At 21.8% G+C, this 16,330-nt stretch overlaps 1 long non-coding RNA gene across 1 annotated transcript; it reads left to right on the top strand.

The window, feature by feature from the left end:
* The first annotated feature begins 11,248 nt into the window (after positions 1 to 11,248).
* On the top strand, positions 11,249 to 15,252 carry LOC112595447. Its single transcript, XR_003114718.1, has 3 exons — positions 11,249 to 11,469; positions 11,604 to 11,638; positions 15,171 to 15,252. It is a non-coding gene; the product is annotated as an uncharacterized LOC112595447 (long non-coding RNA).
* The last annotated feature ends 1,078 nt before the right edge of the window (positions 15,253 to 16,330 follow it).

Genomic DNA, 16,330 nt, shown 5'->3' with positions numbered 1-16,330 from the left:
AAAGTGATTTGAAATAATATTATACAATTTACCTTAGGTATACATCCAGGACATCCATTGAGGGACATATTTTTTGATAATTTTTGTATAATGTTTTTATAAATATTTTTAAAATCTATTTTTTCTCAATAAAGGAAATCACAATTTACTAGTCTAAATTAATATTAAAAAGTTAACTCTAAAAAATTGTATGTGCTTTCACAGTGACATGCATGATGAAAGGTCAGTAAATATAATATCGTCAATTTAATTATACATGATATATTGTATATTATATAAAGATGCAGTGAAAATTTCGGCAAGCGCCCTTGACCGTCTACAAATTAAGATAGGTTATAACCTTAAAACTTATAGGTGGGTTATAAAAACTATAACGATGTAATTGATATAACTGCAATTAGCTAGGTACCTACCGAGAAACATTTACAACATTACTGATGTATTATATTTAATGCATACCTACTATACGTCCATACATATATAAATTATCTATATGTAGGTTTTTTAATTCACTATTATAGAATAATAGATGTTGAATAATAGTTATTTTATAATTTCTTAAATTCTTATTATGGTATTTTTTGTACATCCTAGCCTACGTTTTGAGTAGATGATGATACAACAATATTCCATATATGAGTTTAAGTTGCTGAGTTTTTGTTTTACGGCGTTATAACTTAATTAAATGTATTTTGATTTTTGATATGGATAAAATAATAGATGAATATATTTTTCCATACAAAATATAAACTTGAAATAAACAGGAAATATGCTTGCAACTTGAGAAATCATATATTAATTAATAATTATTTTATACTTTTTATAACAAAAGCTTTATTCATATAATAATTTTTGTACAGCTATTATAATTTAATGATTATAATGTACTGCCAATCTATCATTACTGATTAACATTTATTAATTGAATTGATGATTCAAAAACGACACGATTCACATTTTTTGTGAAACGTCATGAGTCAGAAAAATTTGAAAGTCAATAATAAAAAAACATCATATTATTTATATACACAAATTATGTATAATCAGTGCATAATATATTTCTACAAGTATTCCTTTTTAAGTAAGAATTTTTTTCAGAATTATTTAAATTATACACTTTTTATTAATTATCCAAAAGTTTTAAAAAATTGACTCATATCGTTTCTGCAATCATTGATTCAATTAAAGCCTAATACTTCAATAAATTATTTTGTGAAACACTATAATATAGTTATCTATTATATATAAATTACATTTATGTATTTTATTTAATATAATAATCAAGCTAAAAATGTATATATAATTACAATAATAAAAAAATATATAATGATAAATAAATCGAGAGCAATTTATGAAATATGGAAATATTTTTTAATCCGAAAATATATTTAGTTTTATAGTAATTAATTTATGCTTATATAATATTTTATTTTGTAGTAATTATTGTATACATAAAATACTTAACATTTTAAATGTTTTCATATTATATAGAATGATTCAAGACCTAAAATTTTCTATTTTTCGTACTTCACACATATTTTAATTAAACGTTTATAACAAGTGATGTAAAATGAATTGTAATAATATAGAAAAAAAAGTATCATAATTTGCTACACATTTTTGAATTTCGTAGTACACATTTCATTTTTTGTACTACACAAAGTGAATCTCAGTACACACAATTTTAAGGCTTGGAATGATTACAAATAAATCTATCATATTATGAATAACAAATCAAGATTGTTTTATAATGAAATTATTTTTAAACAATTGTATTGAAATATATTTTGATTTGTATATAGTTTTAATATTATACTTAACTATATTTATGATTTTTTTTTTATATATATATTTAATAAAAATCCTTAAAATGTTAAATAAAAAATAAAATCAGATAATCTCCGCCTTTGCAATTTATATAAATTGATAAACGGAATTTTTTTTGTGTTTTTAATTTTTTTTCCATCAAATTCTTAGTAATTGGAATGTGTATTACATTATTATTACGTATTAATTACTATAATAGAAACTACTGTGTAGAAATTAAAAATCAAATGTTAACAATTTATTATTTAGTTTGTCCTCAATAATTTATATTTAATGATAATATTATAAAAACAAACAATTTTAAATAAAATTGAGCATTTAAAATTAATATTTAAATTATAATTTAGATTGTCTTTAATGGTGTACTTTATCTTGAGAGTCAGTCAGTATATAAACAGGGTCAAGTAAATAAGATGTTACTCTTCTTATAGGAATAATCAAGGTTAGGTTATTAAAAATACTGAAATAATAATTGATTTTAGGATCCTAATTTATATTTTCAATAATATTTTATGTTGTAGTTTAATATATTAATTGTATATAACTCTATTTTTTTGTAATAGACAATTACGACCGACAATTAAGATTCAAGTATTTTACAATTGTGGTATGCAGACTGTTTTACCCAAACTCTTTATGAATTATAATTATTTGTGTGTTATTTTTAAATATGAAGAACAAGGACGTTGTATATAATTAAAATATAATTATTTTTTTTACAAAATTAAAACGCATTTATATTAAAACACGAGTAAAATTAATAACAACTTGATAACTATGAATTGTTTATAGATTGGTGGATTTAATATTTTTGAATAAAGTGCTTAATAATTTATAACTTAGAATGTATAAAAAAGTTATAAAAATATTAACATTCAAAGTTTAATAACAAATATTTCATACATAATGTTTTTGTGCATAACATAATATTATGCACAAAAACCTTATTTAAATAAAAATGCAACATTGTAGTATAAATCGATATAATTTCATATCCTTATAATTTCCAATTTCATATTTCCCATAAATATTTGTCTGCCATTAAAAATGTTGTTAATTAAGAAAATGTATTAATATAATAAAATACATTAGTAAAATTTTCTAAAACTTTTTTCAGCAGTTGTTTTTAATCTTTACATAATTTGTTATCCCTAAATAATCTAACCCTTCAAGATTAATAATAGGAACTGAAATATTATATATTCATTAATGGATTCAATAAAAAATATTTTTAGTATTGAAACATAAATAAATATAAATTCACAGCACAAATATTTAAAACAAGTTATATTAAGTATACATAATAGACATCTTAGATGGTTCAACATCGGTGGAATATATATAAAAAATAAATTAACAATAAAATATGGATTATGAATGATTTTAATTAAAAATAATATATATAATAATAATTATGTTAATAGCAAATAGAAGCAAAGCTTAGATTATATTTTCATTACATATTTAAAATTCTAATGGTACCTATCGTTGTTAAGTATCATATTATAATAGCCTTCGTTTATAATAGCTTATCAAGTTGAAGGTTGCTTAGACGTTCCTGTTCTCGTTCCATTTGATCAGGTTTTCCAACAGAGCATGACATTCTTTTTTCAGGTACAAAGAAAAGAAAATTTTGGAAATGTATAATAAATAATTGTAAAGGTCTTCAATATTTTGTCTTTACTTGGTCATATTATAATTATAAATATTCGTTTTTGAATAACCTACACTAAAAACACTATCAATTACAAAAAAAACTGGGTTTTTGTTTCTGAATATTATAAAACTTCCATGAATATATGTGAGCTTGTTAATCAATTTACACATAATAAAATATATTTGTAATTCCATTTATTTATATTTGAATCCTTACTAGAGTGAGTGAGCATTAAACGTATTATTGGATTTATGATAACGTGAATGTATTTTTTTTTTTGTGTCTCTTTTAGAATAAAATATGCTAACCTTTTAGAGCAGTAAGCATATTTTAATCTTTAATTTTGATGATGATTTTTGCCTAATGGTAAATAATCGAAACTGGTTAGTATTTTAGAGAATCAAAAGTAAGCTGGTCTATATACTTAGGAAAAATTAACAAATAACAGCGAAAAAAATTGGAATAAATACACATACTTCTTTTATGGATGTTTGAATTTTAAAATTTGATGACAATTGATATTGGGTATTTAAATGAAAAATAATAATTTTTCCTTCAATAATTTTGGTTATTTTTTATAACTCAAAAAACTGTAGTTGTGACCACTTGAAATGTAATTTTAAAAATAAATTTAGCCTTATTTTAATCTTCATTTATACTACAATTTTATTTACAGTGCTAAGATAAGGATTCCATACATCTCGAATTTAAATGAAGTGTCCCGGTGTCCCGATGTTCCGACACTAGTTTAAAAATAACACTTTTGTCCCGTATTTTGGACAATCTCGTATGTACCTTATTTTAAAAATTTAATTTTTTCATATCATTTAGGTTTTTACCTGAACTTAAGTCTAAATCAAATTATAATTAATAATTATTATTTGATTATGATTATATTTAACTTTATTTTATAGTATATTTAGTAACTGTGAGGAAAATGAAATGTTACATCAAAGCCAAAATATGTAATTTTAGCTACCAAATGTTTACAAAGAATTTGTATGACAAACATCACATATTTAATTTTTTAATATTTTAATTGCTAACATAAGTCCCCTCACCCCTTACCAAAATTAACACCAATATAAATTACGAATATAGATATGATTTAAAACATCCCATATTAAAAATAAATAAATTTGAGATCCCTATGCTATGGTACACTATCCTAACCATAACATACCTACTATACAGCTAACAGGAGAGTGACTTCCCTACCTTGATCTCAATTATATCTAATTTATTTAAGTTATTGAAGCGAGTTTTTATTTTTTAGTTTTATCTTTTTTTTTTGTATACCTATAGTAAATTTAAAAAATGAATGGCCATAATTTATTCCAAATAGATAACGTACACGAATCAAGATCGAAGTTTTATGTAATACATTTTTTTTCGTGCATACCTATAATAAATTAAAATATAAAAGTATAGATTCGATTTAGTAGATAAAATTATGTACTTATAAGGTTAAATCCTATAACAAATTTAAATATTATATAGCTAAGTACCTCGAAATCAATTATTTTCGATTACAAAACAAAAAATAATTTTCATAATTGTAAGCAAGTATTATATTGTTATAATATAAAACCAAATTTGATTTACAATTGAAAATTTACTTGAAAATTTGATAATTCCAATTGTAGTGATAAGTTTTTCAATAGCTTTAGATATAATATACTATAATTTGATTACATAGCAATTTAAAAAATAAAAAGGAATTTTAAAAGAAAAATTTAATTATTTTATCAAGGATTTAATTGTACAAAGAATTAATTATAATTACATAATTAAAATATAATATAATTAGTAAGAAAATATTAAAATGGAATTTCTATAGTTTTTAATGATTAATGTGATAAATACAATTGGTACCTAGTATCAATGATGATGAAAAATGTACATGGAGATATAATAAAATATTTAAATAACAAAAAAATACTAATACATTTTTATAAAAAAGCAATAAACGTTGATTTTTACACTAACTACTCTAAAAATTTTATATACAAATTCTATATTTAATAACTATATTGTACGAATAAAAGTTCTAAGATAGATACGTCTTTGTTATTGGAATTTTAATGTTAGTTTTATTCTCCGGGTGAAATAATTTATAGCATTACAAAAAAAAAAAAAAAAATTACTATTAATTTCTCTTATAATATACTATAAAAATACAATAATTTTACACGAATTTCAACTTATGATAACATAATAATGCATAATACCTAATAGTTCTAATATTATAGTCTATAGAGTATCAGATTCACTAAATTAATACTAATGTCTGTATACAGTGATTAGTCTGTAGTACCTATACTAGTACACCATTTTTACTTTCAAATCTTTCAATACCTCACTCTACCTATATTAAAGTCAAATATAAATATTAAATATTCTAGATTACCAAATGAAGCAAAATATACAAGTTTCACTATTATAATAACTTATTATCTAGATTTGAATATCGAATTATCTATTGCTTTACTGTGTAATATTAATAAACGATAACAAATAAAAAAATAATGAAAAAAAGGATCAATTAATTTTAAAATTTAAAATGTTATCATCCCAATATTACAATTTATTTAAGATTCTGTATTTTTAAATTTAGTATAAACAATTGAATTTGATTAAAAAATGTTTAAAAAAAAAACATAGTATGTACATTATAATGTAATTCATAGTTATATGTTACAAAAAATGTTAATTTATTTGCTAGAATAAACAATGTCGAGATTATATTTTGTTTTTCTAGGTTGATAGAAAAAATTGAGTAAAATATACTTTGGACTTTTATACACTATACTCATAAACAAAACATAATATTTTTCTTCTGATTTTTTCTTATGATTTGTATAAAACATAAACAAATTACTATAAATTGAAAAAGCCATTTAAATGTTTTGTTTTTTTAAATAAATGCCAATTATAGTATATTAGTATGGATAAAAATTATACAGACTTGCACTGCAGATATATAGATGTCTTTCATTGAATGTGTTCATTCGTCTAACTTTGTCCAATTCAAAGCAAGAGTTAAATATTAACCGTTAAAACACAATTTAGAATTTAAAAACGATTTATTTTTTTTTATAAATCTTAATTTTGAATTCCTAATAATATATATATATATATATATATATATATATATATATATATATATATATATGTATTTATTTTTATTTTACATTAGCCAAATTGTTTTTGATACTAACTTTATTAAATTTTAATTTTAATATTATTATACCGTATATTTTTTATTTTTAGCTAAACTTTAATAATATGTGTTGTATTATAAAATAAATATTATATAATATTAAATATAAATTATAAATGAAACTCATAAATAAAAATCAAAAAAATATCATTTATTTTAAACTTTTATAAATATATCGATATACACGTACTGATGTACACAGGTGATCAATTAAACGTAAGATACTTATTATTTTAAAAATTATTAAAATGTATGATAGTATTTTTTTTTACACAATCCTTAGTAGTAAGCAGAATATTGTTTAGAGTATTTTGATCATAAAAATCGAATTTTTCACGCGTAGTTTATAATTTAAAAGTATTTAAAGTTTTGATGAATGGCGCAGAGTAGTATAACCCTGCAAATGTTGGTCTAATACTCGCTCATCTAAACTTTAAACATATTATTATGTAATTAATTAAATATTTGTCAGAAATTTAATTTTTATAGATTTAAGAACTCTAAATAACATTTTGCTTCATTATTTGAAATTAAAAAAAGATTAAAAATTTTAAAAATATAATTTAGTTATTTTATATGATGGCTTAAAATTATCTAAAAGAAATATTTTCAAAAATGTTAATGTTATAATGAAATAATGAGTGTCTTCGGCTAAATAGATCACTAAATGTAATATATTAATAATATTCGTTTAACACGACACATTGACCAAATCCTTGAAAATATTATTCAAGTTTTTGTTTATAATAAATTTAAATAAAAATATACTAGACTATTTATAGGTATCTCACTTCTAAAATATTTTCAAGCAAATAAGAATATTATATTTTATTCATATATTGATATTAACCTATTGTCTATTATGCAGAGTAGTGAGTACCATAGCTACGAAATCCAGTGTTTGTAAGACATTATTTGACCTAAGTTGTAAACTCCTAATATACGTATATAGTTTATTTCTCTAAGTAATTCTTAATTTTTATGCCAATAATAGTTTTTTAAACTTAATATATAATCTTATATCGTTTATTTAAGTAATAAAATTAATGATGTGTTACCTAAAATAATAATATTTTTAGATGAAATACCTATAAACTGTCAAACTAATAATACTTATTATATTATGAATACAGAATTACTATTGTCTGTATTTATGATTTTTTAGCATCTTACTGGTTACCAATATCACGTGTGTATTATGTTTCTCTATTAATATATGCATAAGGCATAAATATTAGGTACCATTATTATATTTATGTTGTTATATATTTATAACTTATGTAGACTAATAATCGAGCGGACAGAATAATATTATCTATTATACTTTTATACTGCTGGACCAGCCGTCTGGCTTATTTTTCTTTCTTTCTCTCTTATGCCTGTCTAATACCTGCTCAAGGTCGTAAACTAGTGCTTCTCAAAAATGTTTTACATTCTCATGTACATTAATTTTATAAAAAATAATAATGAATATAGTTAAAAACTAAATAACGTTAAATATTATTCTATGCAAAATTATTTTCAACAATAATTTTAAAATATATTAAATTATTATTTGAATAAATTAAAAATAATTTGTACGTTTTGAATGACATTTTAGTATAAATCATTGAATTCAGATTTTAAGATTATTTTTTTATTTTGCATAATTAGATTATGATACTTGTTTGCAGTTGTAATTTAAGTCTAAAAGTAAAACAATAGATTTCAGTTTTAAATAGTTGTTGAATGTTGATACTTAGGTATCTATATAACTCAACACAATATAATCAATTTAGTTTTGGATAAACAAAATACATTTTCATTAATAAAAAAAATTAAAAATTACTAATAAAATAATTTAGATACCTATTTAAAAATATTTATCTGTTAATGTGTTCAAATTATACAATATTTACAATTTTTATTCTATATAAATACATTAAATATACTTGAATTCCAAAATTTAATACAGTTTCTTATAAATATTTGTGACATTAAAAATTTTCGAGTATAACGCAAAAATAGTTCTTCTTAAAAGTTAAAATTTTTGATATTTACAATATCTAGTCAATAAGTATTTGACATTAATATCATATAGCTGTCATAACTCATACCTATCGCTTATTAGTTATTAGTAGGATCCGGATATTGATAAATATTACATCTTTTTGGAACATCATTGACTATGATTTTTAGCTTAAAATAAATTTCAATAACATACAAGTCTATCGAACTAATTTTTATTTTTTTCGTATTTGGTGATTTTTATGACTTTTTAGGTTAATTTTTACTACTTTTTTCAGTTGTGTGAAGTTAAATTTAAAAAAAAAAACTTAAATATCTAGATTATTTTTCAGTATTATATTTTTATATTTTCACAAGTTGACAATACTTAATATAAGATATAATCCAATGACTATTAGTATATAATGCTGTACCATGTAAATCATAATACATCGAAAAAGGTACCGATAAAAACAAAAATGTACTCGAGAAATGTTTGTGTTTTTCAAATAATGAATGATTTTTTTAGGACTTAAGTTTTTAGATATAATTGCATATTGATTGTATTACATTTATTGTAAAATTTGTATATGAGTATAGTTGATGAATTTTTTATAATAACAATTTATGATAATTTCAGGTATTATTCACTTTTTTTAAAGTTAAACCCAAAGTCCATAAACGGTTTATACATATAATGATATTATGTACTTTCAAACAGGTTTTATATACTTATACCTTAGTTAAAGGAGTATGCCTTACTAAAAACTTGTGTGATCTATATAAGTTATAAATAATAGGTCTATACTTCGTAGGTGTGACTCTAAGCCTCTAAGGCCATACCATACCAGTTATACCTAAATATTTACTCTATTTGTTCAAATTTAAAACTTCGTAAATCAAACCAATAATAATTATTGAATCAGGGTTTGCATAACATTATTATTTATTAATTATTTTTCATATAATTTGATAACTTGTACGTTTGTAATTTTGGAATAAAAATGATTAACTTTTATTATACATATTATAGATCTATTTAAATATAAATTATTATTAAAGTTCAAGCAAAACTATAAATAAATTATTCGTTTCCAGCTAATATGCGTGAATTTTTTGTTTGACTTTTACTAATATAAATTATTATTACATTTTAAAATTAAAATAAATATTTATAAGTCTATGATATTATGCATATTTATACTTACAAATGTAATAATTAATACATTTTCATAAACATTAAACAAGGGTATTATATTAAACAGAATACAATTAAAAATATAATTCAATATTTATTTAATTTAAGAATTGTGAATATAATTTAGTATAGAATATTCACTTTAATAAATAACTAAAGATTTATTTAAAATAATTTGGTTTCTACAAAAAATGTTAGTTTAATAAAATTACCGTTATATCAATTTTTAGTAAACATGTTTTCTTAAATAAATATACTTTCAAAAAATTTAGTTTTTATTATTGACACACTAAATGTTATAATCATAATTACTTCATGAAGTAAAAATTTAGATATATTTGTGTTATATATATTAAAGAAAATACACTTATTTAATAGAATTTTAAATTTTAATGGTCTTAGATCAAAAACTTAAAGATTAATAGTTTTATAAAATATAAAACATAATCGTTTAACGTGTTATTTAAATATCCAATAGGTATAGATAATCAGTGTTTTTATACACGATAAAATATGAATTCAATAAAACCTTCATCGGCTTCATCGTTAAGTATTAAAATACTCACCACTATCCATATAATAGATACCTATTATACATTTGCATTCGAGATTGTGATCAAACATTATACAATACAGGTACTATATTATTTTTATTATACATTTACACGTATAATATTAAAATTTTGTGTTTTCATTTTATATGCATATTCGCAGTACATTTATGTGTATCATAATTATTTTAAGACACTATTATGCTCTTATATAAGTAATTATACAATTGTACAGACGAAGAAATAACATTAAAAAAATAATCTTCACGATATATTAGTTTAATATATAATTTACATATGCGATTTAATACGGATCTCGCTGCATCTTCGCATATTTATTATCCGTTCGTTAAAATATACAAATATTCAGTATTATTTATACTGACAACTATGTAATAGTATTCGAATCGCACCGTTTGTGTGTGGCGAATAACTATATAACCGGTTAGACGGAATCATACGCTCTTGGACCTTCTGCAGGGGAGGCACATTCGTTGTTGTATATATTACGATATAATGTATAAAATACGTGTATACACTCATATATATATATCCTTTATACACACATAATATATGTATGTATGAATATTTTTGTCTGAGTCTGGGATTGAGAAATTGCCAGTTTCGTTTTCATTCGATCTACACAGCTTAACCACCCAGTGGACCACTTCCGAGCGTCTGTTATCCGTAGTGTATCTATAACGCACACGCTGTATAGTTTATAAAAAAAATAATATGTATTATACACATAATACGTACCGCACTATGTATATATGATGATATATATATATATAGCCTGTACATTTAACCTGCATTTATTTAAATATAAGTACAATAGTATACGTATATGCATACAAATTAATAACATGTATTTAGTTTCCGAGTAAACGTGCGACCGCTGACAACTTTTTTTTAATTCGTTCTATTCCTATAACGCCTCTTTGCAATCGTTATACATATAATATTATAAAACATTTTGCAACTTCAAATCCAAAAATTTTGTTTATTTTGGTTATCCGTGGTACATGTACGTTTTATTTTTATCGTGGCACTTTGTTTCAATACTCTCTGAATTTTACAGAATTAAGAACCACAAATATGTTATTTATTTGTTTTTGTTAAAATTATAAGAGTTTTAATTTTATATCATATTGTTTACAGTATCGAACGTTTTGCAGTATGTCAAGGATAATATGGTAAGTCATATTAATCATTATTCATTACATAAGATCTTATACAAATTAAACTAATTTAATCTGTCATTCGGTTTAATAAAGAATCATAATTTTATATTAATTATAAAATCCCACTAAGAAAGCATTTTTTTTTTTTTTTTAGAGCATAATTAAAAATAATTTGATATAATTATTTATTTTAATCAAGGTTTGTCGTTTGTGTGTATGAGTCTAATAATTAATAATATAATTATTTAAAAAAATAATAATTAATCCATCTAAAATTATTTAATAGTATATTTAAGTAATGATATGGAATTGTATCAATATTCAATAAGTTGGTACTTTATATTATTACATCAAACTTTATTCTTAACTTTAAACAATTTTTTTTATTTTCGTAAAAAAAACAAGATAATTATTAAAATGCTTAATATGGTAATTACTAGTTAATAAATTGTTAAGCTTTTTAAAACTATTTTTTAACAATTACATACATCGTACAAAGTCCAAATATGTATACAGTTCTATTATCTTTTTTGAAAATCTGTTAAAAAAATATTTCAAAAAATTGAAAAAAAATATTAGACACTATAACCAATAACAATATTTAAGTTGATATCATTTTTATTTATACATTATATCATAAGTATGTACTTTCATAAATTTATGATAAATATTGGGAGATATGATAGCATCTAAGAATAATTATTTTAAAATAATATACACTTATGTAGTCGTTTATAATATTATTAATAATTATGATAGTTGAAATCTTGAATAGGTACTTTGTATAAAACTAGAAATTAATTTTTTATTTCTATAACTCTGTAATAGCATTACACGTTTGATTTATTCAATATTTTTAATACTGAGATGACCAAGTTATGTAAAGGAATAAGGATAAATTAATTAAATCATACATATTTTTATCCTCAAAAACTAGTTTATTACAATAAAAAATGGTAGATACCTATACTTACCTATATATTTTAAGAAATTCAACAAATTTTATGTCCATAAATAGTCCATAGACATTTAAGACATTCCTTAGATATAAAATAATTAACTAATTTAATAATTATCAACAATATACGAATATGCCCTCAGTGTATTATTAAAATACTACAGTGATTTAACATTTTATGAATTAAATTATTTTAATAAAAGATAAATGTAAAACAATACGTTAATAAAATAAAGCTAAACAAGATATTTCCCCGTGTTCCGTAAATAATCTAAAAACGGAAAAATATATTGTTAACAAGTAGGTACCTATTTTCTATTCATAATAGATATTCATAGCAAAGCACCGCGACTGAATTTGGTCCAAAAAAGGGTACCGCGAAAAAAAAGTTTAGTAACAGCTGCTAAGTTAAAGAATTACAATTTTATGAGTGGAGAAATAATTTTCTATAACCAAATTGTTATGAAGTATTTAACAGTGAATATTATTGTTACAGTTTTAAACTAATTTTATTTGTCACTAAAAATATATAATTCAATAATTTTATTATGATTTATGGGTGTAATATTTATTTTTCTTAAACATTGTCGGCTTATCAATTAAAGTCAGATAACTTTCCAATTTAATTTGTGTACTCTAAATCTATTGTTTTTATTTTTTTAATATGTATAAATAATATGATAGTTGTGAATTGTGATGATTCACGATTATACTAAACGTTTATTCATTTATTGATCCAGAATGGTTGGATTTCATAGTAGTCACTATTAGATCAAACCGAGTTTAATACCCTAACAACATGAATTTCGTAATAATAAATTATCTATTACTATTATAAAACTATTAAACATCATTTATTAAACTATTTTAAAAATTATTATTATACCAATTTTATATCTGTACTAATTTTCAAAAAGTCTTTGATAGAGTTAACCACGAACTTTCAATTCATAACTTACAAAAATTGGTTTTGAATACTCCTTTTTATCATAATTAAATATTTTATGTCATCTCCTGTGTCTATAACTTTTAGAGTTCCCTAAAGTGATCACATTTTTCCAATCATCTTTAATTTATTCATTGAAGCTGATGTTGTTTTTCCTATTACTTAGAGGTCCTTATTCAAATAATCATCAATTTGCTAATGATTTAAAAATCTTCAAGTCCATTTCATATATTAAACATTGTATACTCTTATGAAATTATTTTAATAGTGTTAAGTTCTAATAAATGGTACACTCTAAATGATTTTTCTTTAAATTCTTACAAATGATAACATCTCATTCTCAAAATATATAAACTAATTAGTTTTAACTACTGAAGTATATTGAACATATCTAAGACTATTTCGTTATTCTCTATCTACTCAAAGATTTAAATTAATTATTTAATTAAAAAAACAGCAGTTGTTTTTGAATAGTTACTATTCAACTCCTATAACTAAAATAAAACTCTATCTGTATTCAGTATGGTTAAACCTAATTTTTTTAAATTCAACCATCCTTTTACCTTCTAATGCTTCACTTATTCGATTTTTACTTGAATATGCACCAATAATCTTTGAAATTTAAAGCATTGGAGAGTAATTAGTAGTAATCAATTTGAAAAAATGTAACATAAAGTCTTTCGCCTTACATGTTAATATATCAAGAACTACTTTGAAATAATAAAATAATAAAATGTACCTATGACTTTTTTTTATTAGTCTTAATGAACTTCAAAGTCATTAACCAGTTTATAAAAATAGTAGGAATAATCATTAATTTTAAATTCACAATTTCTCCCATAATTACATGTTATACAATTACAATAATCTGTATGTTAATAAATAATAATGTATTTAAGTTAATTATCATCCCAAATTTTTTTACATACAAATTTTTAATTTTGAGTTTGAAAATTCCATTATATGGGTGTGGGGGTTTTCAAATTTATGAAGTTTAATATTATATTATTTAAATACTTAACATTTTTAAAGTTTAAACTAACAATGTATATAGTTCTTAATACTACAGTACCTATTAAATATGTACGTAGAAAAATACTATGCAGACAGAGGGCCATATAGTGGCGTAATAATAGGGTGATATGCACGTGACAGATATGATGAGCCTGATGAGTGATGACCTAAAATCTAAATAGAGTCCTACTAAAAAATCTAATTTTATTTGTACATTGTGCTATGAATGTTTTTTTTTAATTCTTGATTTTAAATATAATTATTTAATGGTAGGTACGTGATGAAATTCGTATTTATATAAATAAATATTATTGATGTGATATTACACTTATAATTATAAACTATTGGTATCATTATTTGAATACATTTTAAACTTTTGTTTGATGTAAACTACACACACAAAGATACAAACACATTTATTTTATATTATGATTTAAAGACTGTATTAATTAGAAATTTTTATTTTGGTTGTCTAATAATATAGAGACATATAGAAATATTATTTATCTTACTCTGTCTAACGAGAAAATACACTGTGACCTGACAAATATCGAATATTATTTATTCTGCGAATCCCCCCCCCCCCATTCGACATGCTGCTTTAATATAACTAGTTTTGTTAACAGGGTGTCGTGTGGGGATGCGTAGAATCGGTGTTTTCTTACTAGACAAAGGGCAGACCTAAATCGTCTAAGAAGTTCATTGAAAGTAAGACACTTATTATTTCAAAAACTATTAACCATTTTGAAAATATTTGTTTTGCATAATTACTATATTTACTAATTTATTTAATGACAACAAGTATTTTAAATCCTTTATTAGAAATCAGAATATTTTTTGGAGTGTTTTGTTGTTGAAAAGTCGAATTTTGTAAGAATAGTTGTTTATGAGTTGATATAAGTATTCAAAGTTTTCATGAGCGGAGTGTAATCATACAGCGCGCAATAGTACCCCGCTAAATGTTGATATAAACTACTATTCTATCATCTAAACTTTAGATACTTTAGAGTTACAAATTATAAATAATAAATTTTCTGAAATTTAATTTTTATTGATCGATAACTTCAAAACATATTATGCTTTAGAATAAGAAATTGAATCAAGTAATAGTAAACAATACATTTTTTAGAAAATTATTGTTTTTTAACGACTTAAAATAATGATTATTGATAACATAACATAATTATATATCGTCCAAAACTTACTTAATATAAATTGTGTTATTGTGTAGGTACTTAATTATATTTTAAAGATATAGATTTGATATAGCATCATCTATAATAGTATACTTTATTAAAAAAATAATCATTATTGTTTATAATTTTTACTTTTACTAATATCAATCAGTTAATATGATTTTCTTTTGACAAATTATGAAAATTTTTATGGTTCAACAAAAATTATATTATCCTTTGACTCTTATTTATACTTCTACATTTTTTTTTGTGTATTAAAAAAATAATAGTTAAAATATTTTATTTCGAAGGAGTGAATGGGTTACATATTATCTTGGATTAGTACTTAAAGGTTTTAAAGTAACACCATACACCAGCGGATTAGCTAATCGCTCTTCGTTGATTATGCTAAATTTCAACTGTATTATTATTACAAATTAATTCGAAATTCTAACCCCATAACTAATATAAACGCTTATTGTGATAGGAATCGCGGATTATGAATATAACCACAACACACATAACGCAAGTGTTTACGAAACAACTATTTTATTGTCGATCCGATTTGTAACAATATTGTGCGCATGTCGAAGGTAGATATCTTACGCGTT

Source organism: Melanaphis sacchari, unplaced genomic scaffold (genome assembly GCF_002803265.2).
Source record: "Melanaphis sacchari strain LSU unplaced genomic scaffold, SCAv2.0 Contig0_pilon_pilon, whole genome shotgun sequence".
NCBI classification, from domain to species: domain Eukaryota; kingdom Metazoa; phylum Arthropoda; class Insecta; order Hemiptera; family Aphididae; genus Melanaphis; species Melanaphis sacchari.
The sequence above is the reverse complement of the archived record's forward strand: the minus strand, read 5'-3'. Positions and strand labels throughout refer to the sequence as shown.